The sequence below is a fragment of the Mesoplodon densirostris genome, chromosome 11 (assembly GCF_025265405.1).
Source record: "Mesoplodon densirostris isolate mMesDen1 chromosome 11, mMesDen1 primary haplotype, whole genome shotgun sequence".
NCBI classification, from domain to species: domain Eukaryota; kingdom Metazoa; phylum Chordata; class Mammalia; order Artiodactyla; family Ziphiidae; genus Mesoplodon; species Mesoplodon densirostris.
In genome coordinates, this window is record NC_082671.1 from 30,928,598 (window position 1) to 30,942,316 (window position 13,719).

The 13,719-nt window shown below is 36.3% G+C and overlaps 1 protein-coding gene across 2 annotated transcripts in view; it reads right to left on the reverse strand.

Annotated features, from left to right (window-relative positions):
• CPNE8 (copine 8) overlaps positions 1 to 13,719 on the reverse strand; it is a 336,491-nt gene that overhangs the window by 151,512 nt on the left and 171,260 nt on the right. The window lies entirely within an intron of this gene.

Here is a 13,719-nt window from a genome sequence, read left to right on the forward strand (position 1 = left end):
AACTTCCCCGGGAGAACACACGCCCACCTCAGGCTGGTGCAACGTCCCACTGGCCTCTGCTGCCGCAGGCTTGCCCCGCACTCTCTGCCCCTCCCTAACCCTGGTCTGAGTGAGCCAGAGCCCCGATTCGCTGCCCTTTTAACCCCGTCCTGTGTGAGTGAAGAACAGACGCTCTCCAGTGACCTAAACGCTGAGGCAGGGCCAAATCCAAAGCTGAACCCTGGGAGCTGTGCGAACAAAGAAGAGAAAGGGAACTTTCTCCCAGCAGCCTCAGGAGCAGTGGATTAAATCTCCACAACCAACTTGATGTACCCTGCATCTGTGGAACAACTGAATAGACAATGAGTCATCCCAAATTGAGGAGGTGGACTTTGGGACCAAGATATATTACTTTTTCCCTTTTTCCCCTTTTTGTGAGTGTGTATGTGTATGCTTCTGTGTGAGATTTTGTCTGTATAGTTTTGCTTTCACCATTTGTCCTAGGGTTCTGTCCATCCATTTTTGTTGTTGTTGTTGTTTTGTTCTTTTTGTTTTTATTTAAAAACTTTATTTTCTTAATAATTATTTTTTATTTTAATAACTTTTATTTTATCTTACTTTTTAAAATTTTATCCTCTTTTGTACTTTCTACTTTTTATCCCTTTAATTCTGAGCCGTGTGGATGAAAGGCTCTTGGTGCTGCACCCAGGAGTCAGTGCTGTGCCTCTGAGGAAGAGGAGCCAACTTCAGGACACTGGTCCACAAGAGATTTCTCAGCTCCATGTAATATCAAGCAGCGAAAATCTCCCAGAGATCTCCATCTCAACACCAGCACCCAACTTCACTCGAAAACCAGCAAGCTACAGTGCTGGACACCATATGCCAAACAACTAGCAAGACAGGAACACAATGCCACCCATTAGCAGACAGGCTGCCTGAAACCATAATAAGGCCACAGACACCACAAAACACATGAGCAGACGTGGACCGGTCCAACACAAAGACAGCATCCAGCCTCATCCACCAGAACACAGGCAATAGGCCCCTCCACCAGGAAGCCTAAACAATGCACAGAACCAACTTTACCCACTGGGGACAAACACCAAAAACAACGGGAACTACGGACCTGCAGCCTGCAAACAGGAGACCCCAAACACAGTAAGATAAGCAAAATGAGAAGACAGAAAAACACACAGCAGATGAAGGAGTAAGATAAAAACCCACCAAACCTAACAAATGAAGAGAAAATAGGCAGTATACCTGAAAAAGAATTCAGAGTAATGATAGTAAAGATGATCCAAAATCTTGGAAATAGAATGGAGCAAAGACAAGAAGCATTTAACAAGGACCTAGAAGAACTAAAAAGGAAACAAGCAATGATGGACAACACAATAAATGAAATTAAAAATACTCTAGAAGGGATCAAAAGCAGAATAACTGAGGCAGAAGAACGGATAAGAGACCTCGAAGATAAAATAGTGGAATAACTACTGCAGAGCAGAATAAAGAAAAAAGAATGAAAAGAACTGAGGACAGTCTCAGAGACCTCTGGGACAACGTTAAATGCACCAACATTTGAATTATAAGGGTTCCACAAGAAGAAGAGAAAAAGTAAGGGACTCAGAAAATATTTGAAGATGTTATAGTTGAAAACTTCCCTAATATGGGAAAGGAAATACTTAATCAAGTCCAGGAAGCACAGAGAGTCCCATACAGGAAAATCCAAGGAGAAACACACAAAGACACATATTAAGCAAACTGTCAAAAATTAAATACAAAGAAAACATATTAAAATCAGCAAGGGAAAGAAAAACAAATAACACACAAGGGAATCCCCATAAGGTTAACAGCTGATCTTTCACCAGAAACTCTGCAAACCAGAAGGGAGTGACAGAACATATTTAAAGAGATGAAGGAGAAAAACCTACAACCAAGATTACTCTACCCAGCAAGGATCTCATTCAGATTTGATGGAGAAATTAAAAGCTTTACAGACAAGCAAAAACTGAGAAAGTTAAGCACCACCAAACCAGCTTTACAAGAAATGCTAAAGGAACTTATCTAGGCAGGAAACACAAGAGAAGGAAAAGATCTACAATAACAAACCCAAAACAATTAACAAAATGGGAATAGGAACATACATATCAATAATTACCTTAAATGTAAATGGACTAAATGCTTTCACCAAAAGACACAGATTGCCTGAATGGATACAAAAACAAGACCCATATATATGCTGTCTACAAGAGACCCACTTTAGACCTAGGGACACATACAGACTGAAAGTGAGGGCATGGAAAAATATATTCCATGCAAATGGAAATCAGAAGAAAGCTGGGGGGCTTCCCTGGTGGAGCAGTGTTTGAGAGTCTGCCTGATGATGCAGGGGACATGGGTTCATGCCCCTGTCCGGGAAGATCCTACATGCCACGGAGTGGCTACACCCGTGAGCCATGGCCACTGGGCCTGCATGTCAGAGCCTGTGCTCCACAACAGGAGAGGCCACAAGAGTGAGAGGTCCACGTACTGCAAAAAAAAAAAAAAGAAAGAAAGAAAGAAAGAAAGAAAGCTAGTGTAGCAATTCTCATATCAGACAAAATAGACTTTAAAATAAACCCTATTACAAGAGACAAAGAAGGACACTATATAATGATCAAGGGATCGATCCAACAAGAAGATATAACAATTGTTAATATTTATGCACCCAACATAGAAGCACCTCAATATATAAGACAAATGTTAACAGCCATAAAAGAGGAAATCAACAGTAACACAATCATAGTAGGGGATGCTAACACCCCACTTTCACCAATGGACAGGTCATCCAAAGTGAAAATAAATAAGGAAACACAAGCTTTAAATGATACATTAAAAAAGATGGACTTAATTGATATTTATAGGACTTTCCATCCAAAAACAACAGAATACACATTTTTCTCAAGTGCCCATGGAACATTCTCCAGGATAGATCATATCTTGGGTCACAAATCAAGCCTTGGTAATCTTAAGAAAATTGAAATCATATCACGTATCTTTTCCCACCACAAAGCTATGAGACTAGATATCAATTACAGGAAAAGATCTGTAAAAAATACAAACACATGGAAGCTAAACAATACATTACTTAATAACGAAGTGAGCACTGAAGAAATCAAAGAGGAAATTAAAAAATACCCAGAAACAAATGACAATGGAGACACAATGGCCGAAATCCTATGTGATGCAGCAAAAGCAGTTCTAAGAGGGAAGTTTATAGCAATACAATCTTACCTTAAGAAATAGGAAACATCTCGAATAAACAACCTTACCTTGCACCTAAAGCAATTAGAGAAAGAAGAACAAAAAAAACCCACAGTTAGGAGAAAGAAAGAAATAATAAAGATCAGATCAGAAATAAATGAAAAAGAAATGAAGGAAATGATAGCCAATATCAATAAAACTAAAAGCTGGTTCCTTTAGAAGATAAACAAAATTGATAAAACATTAGCCAGACTAATCAGAAAAAAAGGGAGAAGACTCAACTGATTAGAATTGGAAATGAAAAAGGAGAAGTAACAACTGACATTGCAGAAATACAAAAGATCATGAGAGATTACTACAAGCAACTCTATGCCAATAAAATGGACAACCTGGAAGAAATGGACAAATTCTTAGAAATGCACCACCTGCCAAGACTGAACCAGGAAGAAATAGAAAATATGAACAGACCAATCACAGGCACTGAAATTGAGACTATGATTTAAAATCTTCCAACAAACAAAAGCTCAGGACCAGCTGGCTTCACAGGCGAATTCTATCAAACATTTAGAGAAGAACTGACACCTACACTTCTCAAACTCTTCCAAAATATAGCAGAGGGAGGAACACTCCCAAACTCATTCTACGAGGCCACAATTACCCTGATACCAAAACCAGAAAAAGATTCCACAAAGAAAGAAAACTACAGGCCAATATCACTGATGAACATAAATGTAAAAATCCTCAACAAAATACTAACAAACAGAATCCAACAGCACATTAAAAGGATCATATACCACGATCAAGTGTGGTTTATTCTAGGAATGCAAGGATTCTTCAAGATACGCAAATCACTCAATGTGATACACCATATTAACAAATTGAAGAACAACCATATGATCATCTCAATAGATGCAGAGAAAGCTTTTGACAAAATTCAACACGCATTTATGATAAAACCCTGCAAAAGTAGGCATAGAGGGAAATTTCCTCAACATAATAAAGGCCATATATGACAAACCCACAGCCAACATCGCCCTACATGGTGAAAAACTGAGACCATTTCCACTAAGATCAGGAAAAAGACTAGGTTGCCCATTCTCACCTCTCTTATTCAACATAGTTTTGGAAGGTTTAGCCACAGCAATCAGAGAAGAAAAAGAAATAAAAGGAATCCAAATCCAAAAAGAAGTAAAGCTGTCACTGTTTGCAGATATCATGATAGTATACATAGAGAATCCCAAAGATGCTACCAGAAAACTACTATAGCTAATCAATGAATTTGTTAAAGTATCAGGATAAAAAAATTAATGCACAGAAATCTCTGGAATTCCTATACACTAAGGATGAAAAATTTGAAAATGAAATTAAGAAAACACTCCCATTTACCACTGCAACAAAAGGGATAAAACATCTAGGAATAAACCTACCTAAGGAGACAAAAGACCTGTATGCAGAAAATTATAAGACAATGATGAAAGGAATTAAAGATGATACAAATAGATGGAGAGATATACCATGTTCTTGGCTTGGAAGAATCAACATTGTGAAAATGACTCTAGTACCCACAACAATCTACAGATTCAATGCAATCCCTATCAAACTACCACTGGCATTTTTCAGAGATCTAACACAAAAAATTTCACGATTTGTATGGAAACACAAAAGCCCCCGAATATCCAGAACAATCTTGAGAATGAAAAATGGAGTTAGAGGAATCAGGATCCCTGACTTCAGACTATACTACAAAGCTACATTAATCAAGACAGTATGGTACTGGCACAAAAACAGAAATATAGATCAATGGAACTGGATAGAAAGCCCAGAGATAACTCCATGCACATATGGTTACCTTATCTTTGATAAAGGAAGCAAGCATATACAGTGGAGAAAAGACAGCCTCTTCAATAAGTGGTGCTGGGAAAACTGGACAGGTATATGTAAAGGTATCAGGTTAGAACACTCCCTAGCACAATACACAAAAATAACCTCAAAATGGATTAAATATCTAAATGTAAGGCCAGACACTATCAAACTCTTAGAGGAAAACATAGGCAGAACACTCTATGACATAAGTCACAGCAAGATCCTTTTTGACCCACCTCCTATAGAAATGGAAATAAAAAGAAATGGGACCTAATGAAACTTCAAAGCTTTTGCACAGCAAAGGAAACCATAAACAAGACCAAAAGACAACCCTCAGAATGGGGGAAAATATTTGCAAATGAAGCAACTGACAAAGGATTAATCTCCAAAATTTACAAGCAGCTCAATAACAAAAGAAACAAACAACCCAATCCAAAAATGGGCAGAAGACCTAAATAGACATTTCTCTAAGGAAGATATACAGATTGTCAACAAACACATGAAAGAATGCTCAACATCATTAATCATTAGAGAAATGTAAATCAAAACTACAATGAGATATCATCTCACACCAGTCAGAATGGCCATCATCAAAAAATCTAGAAATAAATGATGGATAGGGTGTGGAGAAAAGGGAACAGTCTTGGACTGCTGGTGGGAATGTAAATTGATACAGCCACTATGGAGAACAGTATGGAGTTTCCTTAAAAAACTACAAATAGAACTATCATACGACCCAGCAATTCCACTACTGGGTATATACCCTGAGAAAACCATAATTCAAAAAGAGTCATGTACCAAAATGTTCATTGCAGCTCTATTTACAATAGCCAGGACACGGAAGCAACCTAAATGTCCATTACTGGATGAATGGATAAAGAAAATATGGCACATATATACAATGGAATATTGCTCAGACATGAAAAGAAACGAAATTGAGTTCTTTGTAGTGAGGTGGATGCACCTAGAGTCTGTCATACAGAGTGATGTAAGCCAGAAAGAGAAAGACAAATACTGTATGCTAACAGATATATATGGAATCTAAGGGGAAAAAAAAAGGTCATGAAGATCCTAGGGGTAAGACAGGAATAAAGACACAGACCTACTAGAGAATGTACTTGAGGATATGGGGAGGGGGAAGGGTAAGCTGTGACAAAGTGAGAGAGTGGTATGGACATATATATATACTACCAAATGTAAAATAGATAGCTAGTGGGAAGCAGTCACATGGCACAGGGAGATCAGCTCGGTGCTTTGTGACCACCTAGAGCGGTGGGATAGGGAGGGTGGGAGGGAGGGCGATGCAAGAGGCAAGCGATATGGGAACTTATGTATATGTATAACTGATTCACTTTGTTATAAAGCAGAAACTAACACAACACTGTAAAGCAATTATACTCCAATAAAGATGTTAAAAAAAAAACACCTGGGTGAAGTATAACTAGAATCTGCAGATCACAATCAAGACTTTATAAGAAAACAAATTTTTCCATTTTAATACAAATGGTCTAATGTGGGAAAATTCCAGACAACATAAAATTGTTTTTAAAGGACTATAAAACTAAAAAATTGACTCTTGGAATTTTTTGTTCTTGTCACAGAACTATTACTTATTAAAACCCTTCAACATTTCCTGCCCCAGAAAAGTGCTATTAAACTGGATAATTCTATGTACCCAATATTATAATGCAAGCTCTCTATTTTTATCTTCAGTTATTCAGGTGCACATTTTTATAAAAAAAAATTTTTTTATTTCCTAAGGAAATATTTACTAAGCAATGTATGTACCATGTATTAGATGTTGAGATTCATTAGATGATTAGATGAAGCAAAGACAGATCCCAACTGACAATACAGTTTTCTATCTGAAGGGGAAAAAAGGTTCCTTTTTAATTATATAAAAGTGTACCACAATTTCTAAATAGCTACATTTCAAAATAACATATTATATAGTGCTTGAAGTAAAGTAAAGCACTTTCATTTTCACCTGTAATTTAAATCACTTACTTGTATATTAATTATTTTGTCAAACCAATCTTTTTTATCAATTTATAGACTCAAGCACTCATATCCTACATGATTTAGCTTAAAGGTAAACAAGATGAGGTATCATGAATCAAGGAAGTTAAACATTATTCAATGATGATAAGCAATATTTAAAGGGTATAAATTATATAGTAATTTAAAAATTAAAATCAGTATTTTAGACTTGTTTGTTTTTTTAACTGAAAGGAGATGTTAACAATTTTTGAAGTGGGTGGAGGGTCAAAGTAATTCACATTAAATCAAGAAGTCACAGTTTAAAATATTACTTGGTGAAAACGTTAATTCACCACTTCATTTTGCAGAGTTCAGAAATACTTATTAAGCATCTTCACATATATTAAAATGCCCTTAGGAGAAAGTGGTTTTCCAAGAACATGGGACAAAGACATTGTTCATTTTTTTTTAAGTGCAAATTTTTTTAATTGTTCTTGCCACAGAAATAAATCACTCCTTTAAGACATTTTTCCAAAGCCCCTAAAACAAAACACAAATTACCATAAAACATTCTGATATACTTAAAATACATAGTAGAATCCTGAAATGTATATATTTCATATAAATGCTGACTAAAACTTCAGAGAGACTAAATATTATTTAAACATGAATTTTCATATGATCACTGGTAAATGTAATACCAAATTGTAGTTTTTCAAATTATATTTCATAAGGCTTGCAAAATGAATAACTGACTCAAGAGAAAATATTTCTTTCAATGCACCAAATGATATAAACTTGGGGAAAATGTTTTTGTAATTACTCAGGTTAATAACTTAGGAGAGATTCCACCTCTATCAAACACAAAAGAAATCTAATTTCTGGGGAAAAAATAAGCATTTACTACTTCTAGAAGTATACAAGCATCATTACGGTTTTTTTTTTTAAACTCTTATGCTTAGTGCCACCCTGAGAGAATTTTAAGACCTTTCTTTAATACTCCACACCAGTGTAACAAACTTCCTATTGAAGAAATCCATTTAAATGTTCAGAGGCATTTCTAACAAGTTCAAATCAAAGTTGTTTCTCCAGTAATTTTTCCCAACTCAATGAGTGACTCATCATCCACACAAAGTGCTCAAGGAAGTTGTCCTTGACTCTTCCCTTTCCTGACATTTTATCCAATCCATCATCAAGTTGCATAATTCTATCTCTAAAAAATTTCTCAAATCTTCAATCCAGCTACACAGGCACCACCTTAGTCCAAGCCAACCTCTTCTCTCACCTGGACATGCACATTGGCATTTATTCTTTTCTCTCCTTCCACCTATCCAATCCATAGATCCACCTTCTTGGACCTATCCAATCGATTCTACATTCAGCAGAGAGAGTAATGCACTTAAAACATCAAAGAAATTAATTTTGTTCATAACTTAAAATTACTCAAGGCTTTCCCTTGCATTTAGGATAAACACAGAATCTTTAACATTGTCTACAAAAGCCCAATACCAAACAAACTCTGAGCAGCCTTTTCCACCTTTATCTGGCAAAGTTTTAGCTCAATCATTCCCCCACTCCCATCACCTTGCTAACTAACACACACCAGACACACTCTTTCCCTCTTTGGGCCCTATACAAGCTGTGTGCTCTGTTGGAAATCTTACCCTTTGGCTGACAAACCATTACTTGGGTCTAAGCTAAAATGGAAATTTCTCAAAGAGACCCGGAGTTACCTCCACCCAATATAAATTATTATTCTCCATGGTACTCTCTCATATTTATCACTTAGAACACATCATGAAATATTTACCTATACAGTCATCTGATTAATATCCATCTTTTCCACAAACTACATGTTTATTTGAGAAAAGGACAAGGGCTGCTTGTTGTTTTTTCTTGCCATTGTATTCCAAGCTTCCTTTCCAGGGACTAGCACATTATACATTTTGTGAATATTTTTGAATCAATCAATCAGAATGAAAAATATTCTTTGTGGACAATTTCAAGCTACCTTAAAGATACTGAGTGAAGAAACATTTCCAATATGACTTCAAAATTACTTTAATTCTTACTCTAGAATTTGACAAGATATATCACAAAAGTTATATTTGAAATAAACCATGGTTGAGATAATTAGGATTACCACACTGAAAATACACATTTGTATAAATTTATAATTTACCCATTTCTCAAATATAGCCTATTTTTAATTCTGCAAAGTAACCACTTGGAGGAGGTAATACTGTTGTCTATTAAGTGTGCAATAGCATTATGTCTAAGAAAGAAATGTACATACCTTAATTTAAAAATACTCAGTTGCTAAAAATGCTAACTATCATGTGAGCCTTCAGTGAGTCACAATCTTTTTGTTGGTGGAGAGTCTTGCCTCGATGTTGATGGCTTCTAACTGATCAGGGTGGTGGTTGTTGAAGCTTGGGGTGGCTGTAGCGATTTCTTAAAATAAGACAACAGTGAAATTTGCCCCATCAATTGACTTGTCCTTTCAGGATTGATTTCTCTGTAGCATGCAATGCTGTTTGATAGCATTTTACCTGTAGTTAGAACTTCTTTCAAAATCAGAGTGGACCCACTCAAACCCTGCTGTGTCTTTGTCAACTAAACTTATGTAATACTCTAAATCCTTTGTTGTCCTTTCAATAATCTTCACAACATCTTCACCAGTAGATTCCATCTCAAGAAACCACTTTCATTACTCATCCATAAGATGCAACCTGTCATCCATTTAAGTCTTGCCATGAGATTGCAGCAATTCAGTCACATCTTCAGGGTCCACTTCCTATTCTAATTATTTTGCCATTTCCACAACATCAGCAGTTACTTCCTCCCCTGGAGTCTTAAACCCCTCAAAGTTATCCATCTGTGAGGGTTGGAATCAACTTCTTCCAAACTCCTGTTAATGTCGATATTTGGGCTTCTCCCCACGAATGTTCTTAATGTCATCTAGAATGGTGAATCCTTTCCAGAAGGTTTTCAATTGACGTTGCCCAGATCCATCAGAGGAATCACTATCTGTGGCAGCTGTGGCTTTAGGAAATGTATTATTTCTTAAATAACAAGACTTGAAAGTCGAATTTATTACTTGAGCCTCGGGTTGAATAATGAGTGTTGTGTTAGCAAGCATGAAAGCAACGTCAATCTTGTACATCTCCATCAGAGCTCTTGTGTGACCAGGTGCATTGTCAATAAGCAATAATATTTTGGTTTTTGTTTTGTTTTGTTTTTTTAACTTATTTTTGTATTGTAGTATAATTGTTTTGCAATGTTGTATTAGTTTCTGCTGTACAATAAAGTGAATCAACTATATGTATACTTATATCCCGTCCTTCTTGGACCTCCCTCCCACTCCACACCCCCATCCCACCCATCTAGGTCATCACAGAGCACCGAGCTGAGCTTCCTGTGCTTTACAGCATGTTCTCTCTAGCTATCTATTTTACACACGGTAGTGCATATATGTCAATCCTAGTTTCCCAATTTGTCCCATCCTCCCCTTCCCCCTGTGTCCACATGTCTGTTCTCTATGTCTATGTCTCTGTTCCTGCCTGCAAATAGGTTCAGCTGTACCCGTTTTCTAGATTCCACATATATGTGTTAATATACGATATTTGGTTTTTTTTCTGGCTTACTTCACTCTGTATGACAGACTCTAGGTCCATCTATGTCTCTACAAATGACCTGATTTCGTTCTTTTTATTGGCTGAGTAATATTCTATTGTATATATGTGCTGGACGTTTAGGTTGTTTCCAGGTCCTGGCTATTGTAAATAGTGCTGCAGTGAACACTGGGGTAGATGTCTCTATTTGAATTATGGTTTTCTCAGAGTACATGTCCAGTAGTGGGATTGCTGGGTCATATGGTAGTTCTATTTTTAGTTTTTTAAGGAACCTCCATACTGTTCTCCATAGTGGCTGTATCAATTTACATTCCCACCAACAGTGCAGGAGGGTTCCCTTTTCTCCACACCCTCTCCAAAATTATTTTTTGATGATGGCCATTCTGACTGGTGTAATACCTCACTGTAGTTTTGATTTGTATTTCTCTAATAGTCAGTGATGAGCAACTTTTCATGTTCCTCTTGGCCATCTGTATGTCTTCTTTGGTGAAATGTCTATTTAGGTCTTCTGCTTAACTTTTAATTGGGTTGTTTGTTTTTTTGATATTGAGCTCCACAAGCTGTTTGTATATTTTGGAGATTAATCCTTTGTCTGTTGCTTTGTTAGCAAATATTTTCTCCCACTCTGAGGGTTGCCTTTTCATCTTGTTTATGGTTTCCCTTTCTGTGCAAAAGCTTTTAAGTTTAATTAGGTCCCATTTGTTTTTACTTTTATTTTCTTTACTCTAGGAGGTGGGTCAAAAAAGATCTCGCTGTGGTTTATGTCAAAGAGTGATTTTCCTCTAAGTGTTTTATAGTGTCTGGTCTTATATTTAGGTCTTTAATCAATTTTGAGTTTATTTTTGTGTATGCTGTTAGGTAGTGTTCTAATTTCATTCTTTTACATGTAGCTGTCCACTTTTCCCAGCACTGCTTATTAAAGAGGCTGTCTTTTCTCCATTGTATGTTCTTGCCTCCTTTGTCATAAATTAGGTGACCATATGTGCGTGGGTTTATCTTTGGGCTTTCTATCCTGTACCATTGATCTATATTTCTGTTATTGTTCCAGTACCATACAGCCTTGATTACTGTAGCTTTGTAGTAACATTTTGAAAGGAATAATTTTTCTCTGAGCAGTAGGTTTCACCAGTGGGCTTAAAATATTCAGTAAACCATGCTGTAAACATGTGATATAATCCAGGCTTTGTTGTTCCATTTATACAGCACAGGCAGAGCAAATTTAGCATAATTCTCAGTGGCCCAAGGATTTTCTAAATGGTAAGTCAACATTGGCTTTACCTTAAAGTCACTAGCTGCAAGCCAAGAGAGTCTTCCTGCCCTTTGAAACTTTGAAGCAAGGCTCTGATTTCTCCTCTCTAGCTATGAAAGTCCTAGATTGCGTCTCCTTCCAATATAAGGCTATTTTATGTACATTGAAAACCTGTTATTTAGTGCAGTGACCTTCACTAATTATCTTAGCACATCTGGATAAACTTGCTGCAACTTCTTTATATATAAGCACCTGCTGATTCAACTGTACTACTTTTACGTTATGGACAGAGTTTCTTTCCTTAAACCTCATGAACCAACCTCTGCTAGCTTTGAACTTTTCTTCTGCAGCTTCCTCACCTCTCTTAGCCTTCATAGGATTTAAGAGAGCTAGGGCCCTCCTCTGGATTAGGCTTTGGCTTAAGGGAATGTTGTGGCTGGTTTGATCTTCTATCCAGACCACTACAACTTTCTCCATATCAGCAATAAGGATGTTTTGCTTTCTTATCATATGTGTGTCCACTGGAGTAGATGTGAAATTTTCTTCAAGAACTTTTCCTTTGCCTTCACAACCTTGACTAACTGTTTGGCCCAAGAGGCCTAGCTTTCAGCCTATCTCAGCTTGGCTTTCGACATGCCTTTCTCAGTAAGCTTAATCATTTCTAGCTTTTGATTTAAAGTGAGAGATGTGTGAATCTTCCTTTCACTTAAATGCTTAGAGGCCATTATAGAGATATTAATTGGCCTAATTTCTATATTGTTGCATTTCAGAGAATAAGGATGTCTGAGCAGAGGGAAAGAGACAGGGGAATGGCCAGTTGGTGGAACAGTCAGCACACACACATTTATTAATTTTGTGGTGCCCAAAAACAATTTCAATAGTAACATCAAAGATCACTGATCACAGATCACCATAAAAAATGTAATAATAATGAAAAAATTTGATAGTGTACAAAAATTAGCAAAATGTGACACAGAGACTAGAAGTGAGCAATGCTGTTGGAAAAATGGTGCTGATAGGCTTCTTCACGAGAGGGCCGCCATAGGCCTTCAATTTGTAAAAAAGGCAATATATGTGAAGCACAATAAAATGAGATATGCCTGTATAAAGACTTTTAGCTGTTGACAAATGCAGAAATTAAAGCTCCAAAAAATTTCACTCAGCTGAATAGTGAAAGAGATAATACTGAAATTTAGGTGTCCTGGTTCCAAAGTTTATGCTCAAGCTAACAAATGGTAATGTGTTTTCAAGAAAATAAATTTGTATAATTTGTATAATGTCAAATTGAAATAAAATTACTTCATTCCAAATTCTAAGTGATAATGCCTGATATTTTTAAAGTACCATAAACTGCACATTTAAAAGGCATTGTCTGAAGTTAACTATGATCATTGCTCTGAACACACTTGTTTCTTCTACTATACTAGCATAATAATATTATTTCAATGATTATTTTAATGATGTTGATTATCAGTGTCCGTAGCTAAGAATCAGAACGTAGGATACATAAGTGAAGTTAGATCAAGATTCTAAACAATTTAAAAATATTAGATATATAATTTCTAAGTGTGAGAAATATGTAAATAATATTAATACTATTAATAAGTAATATTAAAAGATAATTCCAGATGTTTTTAAAGCTTTATTAGTATAAAGAATAGTGAAAATGCCTCTGGATCACTAAGTAACATATTCTACTTCATTTGCATGGAAGCTTCATAATTTTCTTGTTCCTGCAGCAAATCAACAGAATTGAAAGCAGAAGATGTTTAA